General features: G+C 34.5%; 1 long non-coding RNA gene across 1 annotated transcript; it reads right to left on the reverse strand.

Moving 5' to 3' along the window:
* Positions 1 to 821: 821 nt before the first annotated feature.
* On the reverse strand, positions 822 to 4,593 carry LOC137236326 (uncharacterized). Its single transcript, XR_010948374.1, has 6 exons — positions 4,400 to 4,593; positions 3,915 to 4,324; positions 3,791 to 3,824; positions 3,487 to 3,639; positions 1,023 to 1,233; positions 822 to 963 (listed from the first exon to the last, which is right to left on the reverse strand). It is a non-coding gene; the product is annotated as an uncharacterized lncRNA (long non-coding RNA).
* Between the last annotated feature and the right edge of the window lie 17,782 nt (positions 4,594 to 22,375).

Consider the following 22,375-nt stretch of genomic DNA (forward strand, 5'->3'; position numbering starts at 1 on the left):
TCATTAGTCAATAATGGAAATACCAGAACAAAATGTACTCATTGCGCATGTTATCTTACCCATTTAAAGAATTTTTGAAGCCAAGAGTTGAAGCCGATCAACCACTCATTTATTTAATAAGAGAAGGAGTAAAATGGACTGTCACTATTATGGGAGAGTTCATGCAGCCTTATTGAATAAACCCAGCGCATGTTTTTTAATATTAATTTATATAAACTAAAAATGAAATAAGTAAATATCGGAATATCCTAGATCTGTCACGTAGTAAGATTACAACTGTGCCCCCAGAAGTTGGCACACTTCGATAAATTTACATCAAAATCAAATTTCACAACTTTCGGTAGAAATTGCAGCGTGCCCCAATGCAGAGCAGTCACTACCGCATACGGAAGGGAATGAAAAGAGAGCCAAACCGAGGCCGTTATTATATAGAGTCAGGGAAGTTAAAGGGGTAGACTGAATGGCCGTTTCGTGAGGTACTCACATAGACGGAATGAGCTCACAGTGTTGATAGGAGCTCGATCAGCGACCAAACTTTCGAATAAACCCGCCCACAAAAATGCTTTACGTTGTGATATTACATGAGTCCCACAACAGTAAGCCGTGTCCTCATGAGATTAATGAAAATAAAGCGATTGCCATCCCGATACGTAAATACTTTATTGTACAATAATTAAAAGCACATGAGGTATCGCTTAACCATTTTAAGCTAATCTCGCATAGAAATCCATCCAGAAAGGAATATAAAGTAGGGCAAATCTTCAGGGTTACAATTTGATAAGACCTAACTTTCGCAACCCATACTCAATAAATTTCAAAACCCTCTAAATCAAATTAAATTACTTTATGTACAACAATCAACTTACATCGGAATATTTAAGAAGATGCTGAGGGATTTCTTCATCGGATGGTACGCCTTCATCTTTTACGCTACACAGAGCTATTGCACCAAAGTCCAGATCCCTATTTAAATAATATTTTTAAAACATTACGTTCAATCTTAAATAAAAGTAAAAATATACCTGCTTTGAGCAGATTAAGAAAGCCATCCTGAAGCATTTCACACGGCAAATATCGACAATCCCCCTCTTCAACCAGCGGCTCCTTGATCGGTGTAACATGTCCCCAATCACCAATAAGTTGTTATACATTCTGCGTTCCTTAACTCCTCATATCTTTCATCCATCCCATCTTCACAGTACTCTTTCGTAAGTGCTGCTTTATGGGAAGGTACTTTGGTGAGGAATATATTGCCAGATTGCAAATCCAGGTGCACCAGACCATCAGAATGTACACAACGTAGATTTTCGGCAACATGTAATAACAAGATTCTCAATTCCGATTCAACAAGTGTGTTCGTATTAGCAATAGTAACCTGCTACAATCACAATATTCATTCTGTTTTAACATATGCTTATCTTCTGCCCATGCAGAATAATAACGTACTACATTGTCATGTGTGCCCCATACTGCAGGTGCCCACACTTCGTTTAAAGCCCCCTTTTTCGAAAAAAAAAACTGCCTGCTACCGGTTACCGAAGTTATTCCCTGAATAAATAATTGTTTTACGGAAAGTCATCCAGGTAAACCGAAATTCAACCTTATATATATATATATTTTCATCTTCAATGCCACGCACCTTAACACGATGTGGCTTGCGCTCATCGTAATCAGAATAAACGCTCCTTTGGCCCTCCATTGCATTGAGCGATTGTGGTAAGCTGGTGCCATTATCACGTTCACGGCCATCACGGGAGGAGTGCAGATAGGTATGGTGGCTAGCAGGAGTTTCAGTATTTGTTGCTTTGAATCAGCAGCTATGTTATCAGCAACATTGCTACGTGATGTCGCTACAGAGACTGCAGTTGCACCCACCTCAGTATCTGTTGTATTTAAATTAAGTATAGTATTGTATACTGCGTTCACCACATTGCCTAACCGATTGCCAAATACGTTAGGCCGCTACAACGTTACCCTTTAGCGAAGGATGACGCAAAACGTTAAAAGCTCTATTATTTTTAATAAGAAAATCTAAATGTGGTGCATTATATACCAGCTCAACAACTTCGGTGCTTTCTCACATCATGCAACGCCGTATCATCAGAGGAATATTGAATATTTACAGCGGCACCATACTGTAACAACTCGCGTACGCAGTGGAGAGTTTTCTTCGTACTCATTTCTATATAACCGCCGATATCCAACTTCATCAATTTCAAATTATACCGTAGGGACAAATTCGAAAATTTATGATCTTCCAACTTTTCATTCCCCCACATATCATTCATTGTAATATTTCATTATACAATCTAAACTAGCCGGTGGTATCAAGCCCCTCCCATCCGATTGAGATAATCTGCAAATATAGCGTAACTCTTCTCTATTACGTTCCAAACACCATGGTAGAAGAAATCTCCCTCCATTTGGCAAAAAACATTTCCCAGCAAACGAAAAATAAGTTCCTTTGTCGAACAAAACGCCATCTCCGACCATTTCTGAACAATGCGTAGTTATAGTAGAATCAAGTTAAGATTTAACTTCTGGTTCACAAACCCTGTATGAACCCAATAATAGAGAGGACTCTTTTCTTAGCATATTGCCGAATTCAATATATCCGCCAGACGAAAATTGTAAATTGATTATATGCTCAATTAAGTGTATGCTATAATCCAAATCATATAGATTCAATAAAACGGTTGGTTCAGTTAATTCCGTTAGATGGTCTTACTTATTAGTAACGACAAATAATATTGAATCTTAACCAAATTGTAAATAAATTTCTCCCATTACCTCAACCGATTTACCCAAATCTCTCTTTACCCAAAATGTCCTAACTTCCAAACACCCGCGAATGTAATGTTTCTCTGAGATAATGAAACCCGCATACATCATGATGGCCTTTGCTAAGCGTACTCTGAAGAAAATATATACAGCGCTTCTTGTGCGCGCACATACAACGCTGAATAATGACTTGAATTTAGAGAATTTATATCAGCTCAACTTTACAATAGAACACGCATATTTGCAAGGTTGATTGCCGAAAGCAGCGTAATGAAGAGCAGAACCACCCTCCTTGTCTGCCACATTTTCATGAGCGCCTTTTATTTATAACATATTTCACTCATAGTGCTGCGAAATGTGCGTCTTTGGAACCCGACACTACATACAACTCTACAAACTCAGTCCACAGATACACCTCCGCATTGATGTCACGCGTAGGTGAACGGTTGCGTGCTATCTCGGACTGGGAATCCTTGGCTAAGATATTGAGGATAGTGGCGAAGCCCGATATGGTTGCTTGTTATTGTTAGTGCGTGTGATGATTATGTCAGAATCACAATTCAATTTTTCAGGCGGCAACCAATGGAATTTAAAATTTTTGTTATTGTGTCTATTACACAAATGTTTTGATGGAAAGGTGGAAGCGTTATATGTCTTTAGCTTCTTCGTTGAAGTAAAATTCGTTTTAAATAATTATGCGCTCACCTCACGTGAATGTTTTGACACATTTTGACTGTGCAGGCACATAAGGTAAATCCTAAAAGTGGATATTACAATCCAAGAGCAGGGCACTAATCCTCCATAATATATAAGTAGTATGCGCAAATTATCATCTATTGCGATCGAGATACCAAAAACCTGCAAAGAGAAAATACTTTAATATATACGTCAAGGGGCATCGCAAAGGTATGGCAACTGACAGCGCGGCCGACGCCGCAGTTGGAGCACCCCCTTTGCAATGCCGGTAACCTGAAAAACACTAAAAACGGAACGATACCGGCATACTTACCCATCCACTGGTCTGGATCTCCACCACCCGTCACCTGAAAAATAAAAGAAAATGCATTAAAATCTGAAATAACATAAAAAATATTTATTTCAGTAAAATTATTGCAAAATATTTTACCACTTACCTTTTTTGTCCAGCAACGCGTAAAATTCCACATGAATTGAAGCAAAAACGGTAAAATAAATCTTTCGATTCATTTTTGTTTTTGCTTTATTCTCTATAATGGAATGTTCAACCAACGTATGTATGTATGTATGATACATACAAGAAAACGAGAAACGACAGAGTTGCCATGTTACCCAACTCGACCACCCAATGGTGCGTTTCTTGTTTGCGTCTGTCTAAGAGTAGAGAAGACAACACAAGGTTAACTTGTCGCAACACCTCCTCCACCGCCTGCTGCACCAACTCGTCCGGCGCGTGGCAAATGTAGGAGCCCCTCCGCCGCTCCGGGTATTGTACATCCGCCACCACCTGGATTGGCTCCTCTCCCCCAGTCTCCAAACACACGAGAAGCATTTGCATCGGTTCCATCTAAAAAAAAAAAAAAAAAAAAAAAACCCATTAGAAAAAACTATTAAAAATCAGTGAGGAACCCGTCATACTTACATTTAAACAGCTTGAAAATCCAAATAACAATGTGGTGAGGGTAATGTATCCACCACAATCCTGCATTCATGTATCCTGGAAAATTCCTGTTACGGGAAAACAACTGGATGGCAACCCGCAATAACCACGGCAGCTTCATTAGTGCTGTCAGACTAAGGGCGGATACCGAACATTAAATGGACAAAATAAGTACCGAAAACCACACAAAACATCTCAATCGGGACTGACGCGTATTTTGTATTTTTGCCAATACGGGCATCGACTGCAGTACCAAGCAGTCATCCATAACAAATGAATTCAAAAAAAAAGAGGAAAACAAAACAAAAACAAACCTCTCCTTGCACAAAAAATTTAACATTTTTTTTTTACAAAGACATTTTTTTTGTTGTCGTTTTTTTTACCCTTTCCGTTTTTTTTTGGGTACTGTTTTCTGGCTGGGGGGCAGGACTTGTTGTTTTTCAACAACAAATATCACAAAAGGTCATTATAAGAGCTCGGTGCAAAAACCATCCGAGTCCCGAAAGTAAAGAATCCCGACACGACAAAGTCCCGAAATTGGGAAAAGTCAACCTTTTCTACCGGCCTAGTGTGCTACTACCCCAGTGACCTAGTTTTTGTTTCAAGGGCAAGCAAATTCATATATGTATATATATATATTCGCACGCCACAAACTCACCATACTAGCTGTCAACTAACCAAGAAATACACGACAGGGTTGCATGCAATCTCAGAATGGTACGTGCAGATAGACCGCGTCGTGGGGAACGCATCGCCAATCTGCATGCAAGCACCAGCAGTTGCTACACCTTCGAGTTTAATTGCGATTTTCGCTATTCGCCATGAGCTGTCGCACAAAATTCAATCAATACCGTCGTTAGCTTCTACGGTTCGTTTTAAACTCGGTTTATTCATATATTTTAACGTCCGTTTGTTAATAAAACACCACGCGTATCACGAAAACAAGTAATTTTGCGTGAGTGGCTTGGAATCACGTCCGCTCCAACCTCCCACACACTGCAATCTTGCTGGTTTTTGTTGAAACACATAAGCTGCTCGAAATCACAGCACTAAATACTTTGCAAAAAATGCTCTCGTCACTCCACGTCATTTGACTAGTCATCTTACGGTGATAGGTTATATTCGTAGTCACATTTGCATGGGCGTGGGTAGGGTTTGTGACCAGGTGTTTTGTAGGGTAATAATATAATACCCAACTGACGAAATGCATGCGCTGCAGCGAAAACGCGCATCACCCAACCAACTTCACGGCCACTCGCCCTGGCACATCCATAAAAATGCCACAGTCGCCCTGAGAGCGACACGACACGCTGGAACGGAGACCTCGGCCTCTTCGTCCAGCCCAGAAAAACCTCAACACCATCGAGTATGGAACGGAGACCTCTGCCTCTTCGTCCAACCAACAAACAAAAAAAAAACCGCAAATCTGGAATGGAGACCTCGGCCTCTCCATCCGGAACGACAACAACCAAAGAATAACAAAAAAATGGTGCCAATCTGGAACGGAGACCTCGGCCTCTTCGTCCAGCCTTACTGGCCATCGACTATACACATATTACATTCTGAATTTCTATATTTAAGAATTATGTATAATTCAATGGCAAGAAATATTCACTTACATCTGTTCATCACCGTTAACTTGTATCATCCTAGCTTAGGTGGCATGCTAAGCAAGTCGGAAAGGATTCCCGGCCATTTTGCGTCGCCGACGAACTCTTCATTTAGATTAAGTTTAGTGTGTAAGTCTTACATTAATTTTTTCTCGTTTCAGCGGAGGTCATTGGCGGAAAACGATGTTGCGTATCGCAAGGGGGGCCGGCATGTTTAGGCAGGATGCCTAACTTTTCCGCAACTGATTGCGACCCCCCCAATGCAACTCTGCAAATCGATACTCGACTTAATTTACAACCACCCACATCATCACCCTCATGCATGTGCATGCATGTACATGCACGTGTATGTGTGCTTTTTGTCAGCACTCATGCATATGCATGTCGGGGTTGATGTGTGGGTGCCTTTCCCCTCCAAAACGGAGGATTTTGCGGGTCAACGGTTGTAGCTTGCTATACAACCGGCCTCTTTGATTTCAACAGCCAACCAGCACGCATCTGCCGCCAACGATCTCTGCCGTTCTGATCACAATAAATTCAGGTAATATTGTAACCAACTAATTCATATAGTTATACAATAAACCACATATATTATAACGAGAAATCTCGTCTATTTGCTTATTTTCTATTCCATACACCTATTTCCCACTGAGATCGACCCCGGTGCGCCCACCTACGACTCAGGAGCATACGCACCCCGGCCGAACAAGTTGTTTGCATCAGAGCGATAATTTTTGAGATAGTTATTAAAACTGTTTAAAAGTTGTCAAACGTTGTTTCTCGTTGTATATCCTTTAATTCTAGAGTTAAATTGATAAATATCGTGTACGAATTTGTTTAACGCATTTGTTTTGGTTACTCGACGTCTCCGTTCTCGTGTAGCCTACATATTGCGTTTTTTTTAATTTGCTTACCGGGCTAAAGGTTAGCATGTTTAAAATACGTAAGTCGTTTTGTTCATCATATTTAAGTAGATAACTCATCAGTTGTTTGCATCAGAGCGATAATTTTTGAGATAGTTATTAAAACTGTTTAAAGGTTGTCAAACGTTGTTTCTCGTTGTATATCCTTTAATTCTAGAGTTAAATTGATAAATAACGTGTACGAATTTGTTTAACGCATTTGTTTTGGTTACTCGACGTCTCCGTTCTCGTGTAGCCTACATATTGCGTTTTTTTTTTAATTTGCTTACCTGGCTAAAGGTTAGCATGTTTAAAATACGTAAGTCGTTTTGTTCATCATATTTAAGTAGATAACTCATCAGTTGTTTGCATGAGAGCGACAATTTTTGAGATAGTTATTAAAATTGTTTAAAGGTTGTCAAACGTTGTTTCTCGTTGTATATCCTTTAATTCTAGAGTTAAATTGATAAATAACGTGTACGAATTTGTTTAACGCATTTGTTTTGGTTACTCGACGTCTCCGTTCTCGTGTAGCCTACATATTGCGTTTTTTTTTTAATTTGCTTACCTGGCTAAAGGTTAGCATGTTTAAAATACGTAAGTCGTTTTGTTCATCATATTTAAGTAGATAACTCATCAGTTGTTTGCATCAGAGCGATAATTTTTGAGATAGTTATTAAAACTGTTTAAAGGTTGTCAAACGTTGTTTCTCGTTGTATATCCTTTAATTCTAGAGTTAAATTGATAAATAACGTGTACGAATTTGTTTAACGCATTTGTTTTGGTTACTCGACGTCTCCGTTCTCGTGTAGCCTACATATTGCGTTTTTTTTTTTAATTTGCTTACCTGGCTAAAGGTTAGCATGTTTAAAATACGTAAGTCGTTTTGTTCATCATATTTAAGTAAGATAACTCATCAGTTGTCTGCATCAGAGCGATAATTTTTGAGATAGTTATTAAAACTGTTTAAAAGTTGTCAAACGTTGTTTCTCGTTGTATATCCTTTAATTCTAGAGTTAAATTGATAAATAACGTGTACGAATTTGTTTAACGCATTTGTTTTGGTTACTCGACGTCTCCGTTCTCGTGTAGCCTACATATTGCGTTTTTTTTTTTAATTTGCTTACCGGCTAAAGGTTAACATGTTTAAAATACGTAAGTCGTTTTGTTCAACAAATTTGAGTAGATAACTCAGCAGTTTGCATCAGAGCGACAATTTTTGAGATAGTTATTAAAACTGTTTAAAGGTTGTCAAACGTTGTTTCTCGTTGTATATCCTTTAATTCTAGAGTTAAATTGATAAATAACGTGTACGAATTTGTTTAACGCATTTGTTTTGGTTACTCGACGTCTCCGTTCTCGTGTAGCCTACATATTGCGTTTTTTTTTTAATTTGCTTACCGGGCTAAAGGTTAGCATGTTTAAAATACGTAAGTCGTTTTGTTCATCATATTTAAGTAGATAACTCATCAGTTGTTTGCATCAGAGCGATAATTTTTGAGATAGTTATTAAAACTGTTTAAAGGTTGTCAAACGTTGTTTCTCGTTGTATATCCTTTAATTCTAGAGTTAAATTGATAAATAACGTGTACGAATTTGTTTAACGCATTTGTTTTGGTTACTCGACGTCTCCGTTCTCGTGTAGCCTACATATTGCGTTTTTTTTTTTATTTGCTTACCGGGCTAAAGGTTAGCATGTTTAAAATACGTAAGTCGTTTTGTTCAACAAATTTGAGTAGATAACTCAGCAGTTGTTTGCATCAGAGCGACAATTTTTGAGATAGTTATTAAAATTGTTTAAAGGTTGTCAAACGTTGTTTCTCGTTGTATATCCTTTAATTCTAGAGTTAAATTGATAAATAACGTGTATGAATTTTTTTAACGCATTTGTTTTGGTTACTCGACGTCTCCGTTCTCGTGTAGCCTACATATTGCGTTTTTTTTTTAATTTGCTTACCTGGCTAAAGGTTAGCATGTTTAAAATACGTAAGTCGTTTTGTTCATCATATTTAAGTAGATAACTCATCAGTTGTTTGCATCAGAGCGATAATTTTTGAGATAGTTATTAAAACTGTTTAAAGGTTGTCAAACGTTGTTTCTCGTTGTATATCCTTTAATTCTAGAGTTAAATTGATAAATAACGTGTACGAATTTGTTTAACGCATTTGTTTTGGTTACTCGACGTCTCCGTTCTCGTGTAGCCTACATATTGCGTTTTTTTTTTTAATTTGCTTACCTGGCTAAAGGTTAGCATGTTTAAAATACGTAAGTCGTTTTGTTCATCAAATTTAAGTAGATAACTCATCAGTTGTTTGCATCAGAGCGATAATTTTTGAGATAGTTATTAAAACTGTTTAAAGGTTGTCAAACGTTGTTTCTCGTTGTATATCCTTTAATTCTAGAGTTAAATTGATAAATAACGTGTACGAATTTGTTTAACGCATTTGTTTTGGTTACTCGACGTCTCCGTTCTCGTGTAGCCTACATATTGCGTTTTTTTTTTAATTTGCTTACCGGGCTAAAGGTTAGCATGTTTAAAATACGTAAGTCGTTTTGTTCATCAAATTTAAGTAGATAACTCATCAGTTGTTTGCATCAGAGCGATAATTTTTGAGATAGTTATTAAAATTGTTTAAAGGTTGTCAAACGTTGTTTCTCGTTGTATATCCTTTAATTCTAGAGTTAAATTGATAAATAACGTGTACGAATTTGTTTAACGCATTTGTTTTGGTTACTCGACGTCTCCGTTCTCGTGTAGCCTACATATTGCGTTTTTTTTTTAATTTGCTTACCGGGCTAAAGGTTAGCATGTTTAAAATACGTAAGTCGTTTTGTTCAACAAATTTGAGTAGATAACTCAGCAGTTGTTTGCATCAGAGCGACAATTTTTGAGATAGTTATTAAAATTGTTTAAAGGTTGTCAAACGTTGTTTCTCGTTGTATATCCTTTAATTCTAGAGTTAAATTGATAAATAACGTGTACGAATTTGTTTAACGCATTTGTTTTGGTTACTCGACGTCTCCGTTCTCGTGTAGCCTACATATTGCGTTTTTTTTTAATTTGCTTACCTGGCTAAAGGTTAAGTTGTTTAAAATACGTAAGTCGTTTTGTTCATCAAATTTAAGTAGATAACTCATCAGTTGTTTGCATCAGAGCGACAATTTTTGAGATAGTTATTAAAACTGTTTAAAGGTTGTCAAACGTTGTTTCTCGTTGTATATCCTTTAATTCTAGAGTTAAATTGATAAATAACGTGTACGAATTTGTTTAACGCATTTGTTTTGGTTACTCGACGTCTCCGTTCTCGTGTAGCCTACATATTGCGTTTTTTTTTTAATTTGCTTACCGGGCTAAAGGTTAGCATGTTTAAAATACGTAAGTCGTTTTGTTCATCATATTTAAGTAGATAACTCATCAGTTGTTTGCATCAGAGCGATAATTTTTGAGATAGTTATTAAAACTGTTTAAAAGTTGTCAAACGTTGTTTCTCGTTGTATATCCTTTAATTCTAGAGTTAAATTGATAAATAACGTGTACGAATTTGTTTAACGCATTTGTTTTGGTTACTCGACGTCTCCGTTCTCGTGTACCCTACATATTGCGTTTTTTTTTTTAATTTGCTTACCGGGCTAAAGGTTAGCATGTTTAAAATACGTAAGTCGTTTTGTTCATCAAATTTAAGTAGATAACTCATCAGTTGTTTGCATCAGAGCGATAATTTTTGAGATAGTTATTAAAACTGTTTAAAAGTTGTCAAACGTTGTTTCTCGTTGTATATCCTTTAATTCTAGAGTTAAATTGATAAATAACGTGTACGAATTTGTTTAACGCATTTGTTTTGGTTACTCGACGTCTCCGTTCTCGTGTAGCCTACATATTGCGTTTTTTTTTTAATTTGCTTACCTGGCTAAAGGTTAGCATGTTTAAAATACGTAAGTCGTTTTGTTCATCATATTTAAGTAGATAACTCATCAGTTGTTTGCATCAGAGCGATAATTTTTGAGATAGTTATTAAAACTGTTTAAAAGTTGTCAAACGTTGTTTCTCGTTGTATATCCTTTAATTCTAGAGTTAAATTGATAAATAACGTGTACGAATTTGTTTAACGCATTTGTTTTGGTTACTCGACGTCTCCGTTCTCGTGTAGCCTACATATTGCGTTTTTTTTTTAATTTGCTTACCGGGCTAAAGGTTAGCATGTTTAAAATACGTAAGTCGTTTTGTTCAACAAATTTGAGTAGATAACTCAGCAGTTGTTTGCATCAGAGCGACAATTTTTGAGATAGTTATTAAAATTGTTTAAAGGTTGTCAAACGTTGTTTCTCGTTGTATATCCTTTAATTCTAGAGTTAAATTGATAAATAACGTGTACGAATTTGTTTAACGCATTTGTTTTGGTTACTCGACGTCTCCGTTCTCGTGTAGCCTACATATTGCGTTTTTTTTTAATTTGCTTACCTGGCTAAAGGTTAAGTTGTTTAAAATACGTAAGTCGTTTTGTTCATCAAATTTAAGTAGATAACTCATCAGTTGTTTGCATCAGAGCGACAATTTTTGAGATAGTTATTAAAACTGTTTAAAGGTTGTCAAACGTTGTTTCTCGTTGTATATCCTTTAATTCTAGAGTTAAATTGATAAATAACGTGTACGAATTTGTTTAACGCATTTGTTTTGGTTACTCGACGTCTCCGTTCTCGTGTAGCCTACATATTGCGTTTTTTTTTTAATTTGCTTACCGGGCTAAAGGTTAGCATGTTTAAAATACGTAAGTCGTTTTGTTCATCATATTTAAGTAGATAACTCATCAGTTGTTTGCATCAGAGCGATAATTTTTGAGATAGTTATTAAAACTGTTTAAAAGTTGTCAAACGTTGTTTCTCGTTGTATATCCTTTAATTCTAGAGTTAAATTGATAAATAACGTGTACGAATTTGTTTAACGCATTTGTTTTGGTTACTCGACGTCTCCGTTCTCGTGTACCCTACATATTGCGTTTTTTTTTTTAATTTGCTTACCGGGCTAAAGGTTAGCATGTTTAAAATACGTAAGTCGTTTTGTTCATCAAATTTAAGTAGATAACTCATCAGTTGTTTGCATCAGAGCGACAATTTTTGAGATAGTTATTAAAACTGTTTAAAGGTTGTCAAACGTTGTTTCTCGTTGTATATCCTTTAATTCTAGAGTTAAATTGATAAATAACGTGTACGAATTTGTTTAACGCATTTGTTTTGGTTACTCGACGTCTCCGTTCTCGTGTAGCCTACATATTGCGTTTTTTTTTTAATTTGCTTACCTGGCTAAAGGTTAGCATGTTTAAAATACGTAAGTCGTTTTGTTCATCATATTTAAGTAGATAACTCATCAGTTGTTTGCATCAGAGCGATAATTTTTGAGATAGTTATTAAAACTGTTTAAAGGTTGTCAAACGTTGTTTCTCGTTGTATATCCTTTAATTCTAGAGTTAAATTGATAAATAACGTGTACGAATTTGTTTAACGCATTTGTTTTGGTTACTCGACGTCTCCGTTCTCGTGTAGCCTACATATTGCGTTTTTTTTTAATTTGCTTACCTGGCTAAAGGTTAGCATGTTTAAAATACGTAAGTCGTTTTGTTCATCATATTTAAGTAGATAACTCATCAGTTGTTTGCATCAGAGCGATAATTTTTGAGATAGTTATTAAAACTGTTTAAAGGTTGTCAAACGTTGTTTCTCGTTGTATATCCTTTAATTCTAGAGTTAAATTGATAAATAACGTGTACAAATTTGTTTAACGCATTTGTTTTGGTTACTCGACGTCTCCGTTCTCGTGTAGCCTATATATTGCGTTTTTTTTTAATTTGCTTACCGGGCTAAAGGTTAGCATGTTTAAAATACGTAAGTCGTTTTGTTCAACAAATTTGAGTAGATAACTCAGCAGTTGTTTGCATGAGAGCGACAATTTTTGAGATAGTTATTAAAATTGTTTAAAGGTTGTCAAACGTTGTTTCTCGTTGCATATCCTTTAATTCTAGAGTTAAATTGATAAATAACGTGTACGAATTTGTTTAACGCATTTGTTTTGGTTACTCGACGTCTCCGTTCTCGTGTAGCCTACATATTGCGTTTTTTTTTTAATTTGCTTACCGGGCTAAAGGTTAGCATGTTTAAAATACGTAAGTCGTTTTGTTCATCATATTTAAGTAGATAACTCATCAGTTGTTTGCATCAGAGCGATAATTTTTGAGATAGTTATTAAAACTGTTTAAAGGTTGTCAAACGTTGTTTCTCGTTGTATATCCTTTAATTCTAGAGTTAAATTGATAAATAACGTGTACGAATTTGTTTAACGCATTTGTTTTGGTTACTCGACGTCTCCGTTCTCGTGTAGCCTACATATTGCGTTTTTTTTTTAATTTGCTTACCGGGCTAAAGGTTAGCATGTTTAAAATACGTAAGTCGTTTTGTTCATCAAATTTAAGTAGATAACTCATCAGTTGTTTGCATCAGAGCGATAATTTTTGAGATAGTTATTAAAACTGTTTAAAAGTTGTCAAACGTTGTTTCTCGTTGTATATCCTTTAATTCTAGAGTTAAATTGATAAATAACGTGTACGAATTTGTTTAACGCATTTGTTTTGGTTACTCGACGTCTCCGTTCTCGTGTAGCCTACATATTGCGTTTTTTTTTTTAATTTGCTTACCTGGCTAAAGGTTAGCATGTTTAAAATACGTAAGTCGTTTTGTTCATCATATTTAAGTAGATAACTCATCAGTTGTTTGCATCAGAGCGATAATTTTTGAGATAGTTATTAAAACTGTTTAAAGGTTGTCAAACGTTGTTTCTCGTTGTATATCCTTTAATTCTAGAGTTAAATTGATAAATAACGTGTACGAATTTGTTTAACGCATTTGTTTTGGTTACTCGACGTCTCCGTTCTCGTGTAGCCTACATATTGCGTTTTTTTTTTAATTTGCTTACCGGGCTAAAGGTTAGCATGTTTAAAATACGTAAGTCTTTTTGTTCATCATATTTAAGTAGATAACTCATCAGTTGTTTGCATCAGAGCGATAATTTTTGAGATAGTTATTAAAACTGTTTAAAGGTTGTCAAAACGTTGTTTCTCGTTGTATATCCTTTAATTCTAGAGTTAAATTGATAAATAACGTGTACGAATTTGTTTAACGCATTTGTTTTGGTTACTCGACGTCTCCGTTCTCGTGTAGCCTACATATTGCGTTTTTTTTTTAATTTGCTTACCGGGCTAAAGGTTAGCATGTTTAAAATACGTAAGTCGTTTTGTTCATCAAATTTAAGTAGATAACTCATCAGTTGTTTGCATCAGAGCGATAATTTTTGAGATAGTTATTAAAACTGTTTTAAAGGTTGTCAAACGTTGTTTCTCGTTGTATATCCTTTAATTCTAGAGTTAAATTGATAAATAACGTGTACGAATTTGTTTAACGCATTTGTTTTGGTTACTCGACGTCTCCGTTCTCGTGTAGCCTACATATTGCGTTTTTTTTTTTAATTTGCTTACCTGGCTAAAGGTTAGCATGTTTAAAATACGTAAGTCGTTTTGTTCATCATATTTAAGTAGATAACTCATCAGTTGTTTGCATCAGAGCGATAATTTTTGAGATAGTTATTAAAACTGTTTAAAGGTTGTCAAACGTTGTTTCTCGTTGTATATCCTTTAATTCTAGAGTTAAATTGATAAATAACGTGTACGAATTTGTTTAACGCATTTGTTTTGGTTACTCGACGTATCCGTTCTCGTGTAGCCTACATATTGCGTTTTTTTTTTAATTTGCTTACCGGGCTAAAGGTTAGCATGTTTAAAATACGTAAGTCGTTTGTTCATCATATTTAAGTAGATAACTCATCAGTTGTTTGCATCAGAGCGATAATTTTTGAGATAGTTATTAAAACTGTTTAAAGGTTGTCAAACGTGTTTCTCGTTGTATATCCTTTAATTCTAGAGTTAAATTGATAAATAACGTGTACGAATTTGTTTAACGCATTTGTTTTGGTTACTCGACGTCTCCGTTCTCGTGTAGCCTACATATTGCGTTTTTTTTTTAATTTGCTTACCGGGCTAAAGGTTAGCATGTTTAAAATACGTAAGTCGTTTTGTTCATCAATTTAAGTAGATAACTCATCAGTTGTTTGCATCAGAGCGACAATTTTTGAGATAGTTATTAAAACTGTTTAAAGGTTGCCAAACGTTGTTTCTCGTTGTATATCCTTTAATTCTAGAGTTAAATTGATAAATAACGTGTACGAATTTGTTTAACGCATTTGTTTTGGTTACTCGACGTCTCCGTTCTCGTGTAGCCTATATATTGCGTTTTTTTTTTTAATTTGCTTACCGGGCTAAAGGTTAGCATGTTTAAAATACGTAAGTCGTTTTGTTCATCATATTTAAGTAGATAACTCATCAGTTGTTTGCATCAGAGCGATAATTTTTGAGATAGTTATTAAAACTGTTTTAAAGGTTGTCAAACGTTGTTTCTCGTTGTATATCCTTTAATTCTAGAGTTAAATTGATAAATAACGTGTACGAATTTGTTTAACGCATTTGTTTGGTTACTCGACGTCTCCGTTCTCGTGTAGCCTACATATTGCGTTTTTTTTTTAATTTGCTTACCGGGCTAAAGGTTAGCATGTTAAAATACGTAAGTCGTTTTGTTCATCAAATTTAAGTAGATAACTCATCAGTTGTTTGCATCAGAGCGATAATTTTTGAGATAGTTATTAAAACTGTTTAAAGGTTGTCAAACGTTGTTTCTCGTTGTATATCATTTAATTCTAGAGTTAAATTGATAAATAACGTGTACGAATTTGTTTAAACGCATTTGGTTTGGTTACTCGACGTCTCCGTTCTCGTGTAGCCTACATATTGCGTTTTTTTTTTAATTTGCTTACCGGGCTAAAGGTTAGCATGTTTAAAATACGTAAGTCGTTTTGTTCAACAAATTTGAGTAGATAACTCAGCAGTTGTTTGCATCAGAGCGACAATTTTTGAGATAGTTATTAAAACTGTTTAAAGGTTGTCAAACGTTGTTTCTCGTTGTATATCCTTTAATTCTAGAGTTAAATTGATAAATAACGTGTACGAATTTGTTTAACGCATTTGTTTTGTTTACTCGACGTCTCCGTTCTCGTGTAGCCTACATATTGCGTTTTTTTTTTAATTTGCTTACCTGGCTAAAGGTTAGCATGTTTAAAATACGTAAGTCATTTTGTTCATCATATTTAAGTAGATAACTCATCAGTTGTTTGCATCAGAGCGATAATTTTTGAGATAGTTATTAAAACTGTTTAAAGGTTGTCAAACGTTGTTTCTCGTTGTATATCCTTTAATTCTAGAGTTAAATTGATAAATAACGTGTACGAATTTGTTTAACGCATTTGTTTTGGTTACTCGACGTCTCCGTTCTCGTGTAGCCTACATATTGCGTTTTTTTTTTAATTTGCTTACCGGGCTAAAGGTTAGCATGTTTAAAATACGTAAGTCGTTTTGTTCAACAAATTTAAGTAGATAACTCATCAGTTGTTTGCATCAGAGCGATAATTTTTGAGATAGTTATTAAAACTGTTTAAAGGTTGTCAAACGTTGTTTCTCGTTGTATATCCTTTAATTCTAGAGTTAAATTGATAAATAACGTGTACGAATTTGTTTAACGCATTTGTTTTGGTTACTCGACGTCTCCGTTCTCGTGTAGCCTACATATTGCGTTTTTTTTTTAATTTGCTTACCTGGCTAAAGGTTAGCATGTTTAAAATACGTAAGTCGTTTTGTTCATCATATTTAAGTAGATAACTCATCAGTTGTTTGCATCAGAGCGATAATTTTTGAGATAGTTATTAAAACTGTTTAAAAGTTTTCAAACGTTGTTTCTCGTTGTATATCCTTTAATTCTAGAGTTAAATTGATAAATAACGTGTACGAATTTGTTTAACGCATTTGTTTTGGTTACTCGACGTCTCCGTTCTCGTGTAGCCTACATATTGCGTTTTTTTTTTAATTTGCTTACCTGGCTAAAGGTTAGCATGTTTAAAATACGTAAGTCGTTTTGTTCATCATATTTAAGTAGATAACTCATCAGTTGTTTGCATCAGAGCGATAATTTTTGAGATAGTTATTAAAACTGTTTAAAGGTTGTCAAACGTTGTTTCTCGTTGTATATCCTTTAATTCTAGAGTTAAATTGATAAATAACGTGTACGAATTTGTTTAACGTATTTGTTTTGGTTACTCGACGTCTCCGTTCTCGTGTAGCCTACATATTGCGTTTTTTTTTTAATTTGCTTACCGGGCTAAAGGTTAGCATGTTTAAAATACGTAAGTCGTTTTGTTCATCATATTTAAGTAGATAACTCATCAGTTGTTTGCATCAGAGCGATAATTTTTGAGATAGTTATTAAAACTGTTTAAAGGTTGTCAAACGTTGTTTTTCGTTGTATATCCTTTAATTCTAGAGTTAAATTGATAAATAACGTGTACGAATTTGTTTAACGCATTTGTTTTGGTTACTCGACGTCTCCGTTCTCGTGTAGCCTACATATTGCGTTTTTTTTTTTAATTTGCTTACCTGGCTAAAGGTTAGCATGTTTAAAATACGTAAGTCGTTTTGTTCATCATATTTAAGTAGATAACTCATCAGTTGTTTGCATCAGAGAGATAATTTTTGAGATAGTTATTAAAACTGTTTAAAGGTTGTCAAACGTTGTTTCTTGTTGTATATCCTTTAATTCTAGAGTTAAATTGATAAATAACGTGTACGAATTTGTTTAACGCATTTGTTTTGGTTACTCGACGTCTCCGTTCTCGTGTAGCCTACATATTGCGTTTTTTTTTTAATTTGCTTACCTGGCTAAAGGTTAGCATGTTTAAAATACGTAAGTCGTTTTGTTCATCATATTTAAGTAGATAACTCATCAGTTGTTTGCATCAGAGCGATAATTTTTGAGATAGTTATTAAAACTGTTTAAAGGTTGTCAAACGTTGTTTCTCGTTGTATATCCTTTAATTCTAGAGTTAAATTGATAAATAACGTGTACGAATTTGTTTAACGCATTTGTTTTGGTTACTCGACGTCTCCGTTCTCGTGTAGCCTACATATTGCGTTTTTTTTTAATTTGCTTACCTGGCTAAAGGTTAGCATGTTTAAAATACGTAAGTCGTTTTGTTCATCATATTTAAGTAGATAACTCATCAGTTGTTTGCATCAGAGCGATAATTTTTGAGATAGTTATTAAAACTGTTTAAAGGTTGTCAAACGTTGTTTCTCGTTGTATATCCTTTAATTCTAGAGTTAAATTGATAAATAACGTGTACGAATTTGTTTAACGCATTTGTTTTGGTTACTCGACGTCTCCGTTCTCGTGTAGCCTACATATTGCGTTTTTTTTTTTAATTTGCTTACCTGGCTAAAGGTTAGCATGTTTAAAATACGTAGGTCGTTTTGTTCAACAAATTTGAGTAGATAACTCAGCAGTTGTTTGCATGAGAGCGACAATTTTTGAGATAGTTTTTAAAATTGTTTAAAGGTTGTCAAACGTTGTTTCTCGTTGTATATCCTTTAATTCTAGAGCTAAATTGATAAATAACGTGTACGAATTTGTTTAACGCATTTGTTTTGGTTACTCGACGTCTCCGTTCTCGTGTAGCCTACATATTGCGTTTTTTTTTTTAATTTGCTTACCGGCTAAAGGTTAGCATGTTTAAAATACGTAAGTCGTTTTGTTCATCATATTTAAGTAGATAACTCATCAGTTGTTTGCATCAGAGCGATAATTTTTGAGATAGTTATTAAAACTGTTTAAAGGTTGTCAAACGTTGTTTCTCGTTGTATATCCTTTAATTCTAGAGTTAAATTGATAAATAACGTGTACGAATTTGTTTAACGCATTTGTTTTGGTTACTCGACGTCTCCGTTCTCGTGTAGCCTACATATTGCGTTTTTTTTTTAATTTGCTTACCGGGCTAAAGGTTAGCATGTTTAAAATACGTAGGTCGTTTTGTTCAACAAATTTGAGTAGATAACTCAGCAGTTGTTTGCATCAGAGCGACAATTTTTGAGATAGTTATTAAAATTGTTTAAAGGTTGTCAAACGTTGTTTCTCGTTGTATATCCTTTAATTCTAGAGTTAAATTGATAAATAACGTGTACGAATTTGTTTAACGCATTTGTTTTGGTTACTCGACGTCTCCGTTCTCGTGTAGCCTACATATTGCGTTTTTTTTTTAATTTGCTTACCTGGCTAAAGGTTAGCATGTTTAAAATACGTAAGTCGTTTTGTTCATCATATTTAAGTAGATAACTCATCAGTTGTTTGCATCAGAGCGATAATTTTTGAGATAGTTATTAAACTGTTTAAAGGTTGTCAAACGTTGTTTCTCGTTGTATATCCTTTAATTCTAGAGTTAAATTGATAAATAACGTGTACGAATTTGTTTTAACGCATTTGTTTTGGTTACTCGACGTCTCCGTTCTCGTGTAGCCTACATATTGCGTTTTTTCTTTAATTTGCTTACCTGGCTAAAGGTTAGCATGTTTAAAATACGTAAGTCGTTTTGTTCATCAAATTTAAGTAGATAACTCATCAGTAGTTTGCATCAGAGCGATAATTTTTGAGATAGTTATTAAAACTGTTTAAAGGTTGTCAAACGTTGTTTCTCGTTGTATATCCTTTAATTCTAGAGTTAAATTGATAAATAACGTGTACGAATTTGTTTAACGCATTTGTTTTGGTTACTCGACGTCTCCGTTCTCGTGTAGCCTACATATTGCGTTTTTTTTTTTAATTTGCTTACCGGGCTAAAGGTTAGCATGTTTAAAATACGTAAGTCGTTTTGTTCATCAAATTTAAGTAGATAACTCATCAGTTGTTTGCATCAGAGCGATAATTTTTGAGATAGTTATTAAAATTGTTTAAAGGTTGTCAAACGTTGTTTCTCGTTGTATATCCTTTAATTCTAGAGTTAAATTGATAAATAACGTGTACGAATTTGTTTAACGCATTTTTTTTGGTTACTCGACGTCTCCGTTCTCGTGTAGCCTACATATTGCGTTTTTTTTTTAATTTGATTACCGGGCTAAAGGTTAGCATGTTTAAAATACGTAAGTCGTTTTGTTCAACAATTTGAGTAGATAACTCAGCAGTTGTTTGCATCAGAGCGACAATTTTTGAGATAGTTATTAAAATTGTTTAAAGGTTGTCAAACGTTGTTTCTCGTTGTATATCCTTTAATTCTAGAGTTAAATTGATAAATAACGTGTACGAATTTGTTTAACGCATTTGTTTTGGTTACTCGACGTCTCCGTTTCTCGTGTAGCCTACATATTGCGTTTTTTTTTTAATTTGCTTACCTGGCTAAAGGTTAGTATGTTTAAAATACGTAAGTCGTTTTTGTTCATCAAATTTAAGTAGATAACTCATCAGTTGTTTGCATCAGAGCGATAATTTTTGAGATAGTTATTAAAACTGTTTAAAAGTTGTCAAACGTTGTTTCTCGTTGTATATCTTTTAATTCTAGAGTTAATGATAAATAACGTGTACGAATTTGTTTAACGCATTTGTTTTGGTTACTCGACGTCTCCGTTCTCGTGTAGCCTACATATTGCGTTTTTTTTTTAATTTGCTTACCGGGCTAAAGGTTAGCATGTTTAAAATACGTAAGTCGTTTTGTTCATCAAATTTAAGTAGATAACTCATCAGTTGTTTGCATCAGAGCGATAATTTTTGAGATAGTTATTAAAACTGTTTAAAAGTTGTCAAACGTTGTTTCTCGTTGTATATCCTTTAATTCTAGAGTTAAATTGATAAATAACGTGTACGAATTTGTTTAACGCATTTGTTTTGGTTACTCGACGTCTCCGTTCTCGTGTAGCCTACATATTGCGTTTTTTTTTTAATTTGCTTACCTGGCTAAAGGTTAGCATGTTTAAAATACGTAAGTCGTTTTGTTCATCATATTTAAGTAGATAACTCATCAGTTGTTTGCATCAGAGCGATAATTTTTGAGATAGTTATTAAAACTGTTTAAAGGTTGTCAAACGTTGTTTCTCGTTGTATATCCTTTAATTCTAGAGTTAAATTGATAAATAACGTGTACGAATTTGTTTAACGCATTTGTTTTGGTTACTCGACGTCTCCGTTCTCGTGTAGCCTACATATTGCGTTTTTTTTTTAATTTGCTTACCTGGCTAAAGGTTAGCATGTTTAAAATACGTAAGTCGTTTTGTTCATCATATTTAAGTAGATAACTCATCAGTTGTTTGCATCAGAGCGATAATTTTTGAGATAGTTATTAAAACTGTTTAAAGGTTGTCAAACGTTGTTTCTCGTTGTATATCCTTTAATTCTAGAGTTAAATTGATAAATAACGTGTACGAATTTGTTTAACGCATTTGTTTTGGTTACTCGACGTCTCCGTTCTCGTGTAGCCTACATATTGCGTTTTTTTTTTAATTTGCTTACCTGGCTAAAGGTTAGCATGTTTAAAATACGTAAGTCGTTTTGTTCATTATATTTAAGTAGATAACTCATCAGTTGTTTGCATCAGAGCGATAATTTTTGAGATAGTTATTAAAACTGTTTAAAAGTTGTCAAACGTTGTTTCTCGTTGTATATCCTTTAATTCTAGAGTTAAATTGATAAATAACGTGTACGAATTTGTTTAACGCATTTGTTTTGGTTACTCGACGTCTCCGTTCTCGTGTAGCCTACATATTGCGTTTTTTTTTTTAATTTGCTTACCGGGCTAAAGGTTAGCATGTTTAAAATACGTAAGTCGTTTTGTTCAACAAATTTGAGTAGATAACTCAGCAGTTGTTTGCATCAGAGCGACAATTTTTAAGATAGTTATTAAAATTGTTTAAAGGTTGTCAAACGTTGTTTCTCGTTGTATATCCTTTAATTCTAGAGTTAAATTGATAAATAACGTGTACGAATTTGTTTAACGCATTTGTTTTGGTTACTCGACGTCTCCGTTCTCGTGTAGCCTACATATTGCGTTTTTTTTTAATTTGCTTACCTGGCTAAAGGTTAGCATGTTTAAAATACGTAAGTCGTTTTGTTCATCAAATTTAAGTAGATAACTCATCAGTTGTTTGCATCAGAGCGATAATTTTTGAGATAGTTATTAAAACTGTTTAAAAGTTGTCAAACGTTGTTTCTCGTTGTATATCCTTTAATTCTAGAGTTAAATTGATAAATAACGTGTACGAATTTGTTTAACGCATTTGTTTTGGTTACTCGACGTCTCCGTTCTCGTGTAGCCTACATATTGCGTTTTTTTTTTTAATTTGCTTACCGGGCTAAAGGTTAGCATGTTTGAAATACGTAAGTCGTTTTGTTCATCAAATTTAAGTAGATAACTCATCAGTTGTTTGCATCAGAGCGATAATTTTTGAGATAGTTATTAAAACTGTTTAAAAGTTGTCAAACGTTGTTTC

Source organism: Eurosta solidaginis, unplaced genomic scaffold (assembly GCF_040869045.1).
Source record: "Eurosta solidaginis isolate ZX-2024a unplaced genomic scaffold, ASM4086904v1 ctg00001802.1, whole genome shotgun sequence".
Classification (NCBI taxonomy): domain Eukaryota; kingdom Metazoa; phylum Arthropoda; class Insecta; order Diptera; family Tephritidae; genus Eurosta; species Eurosta solidaginis.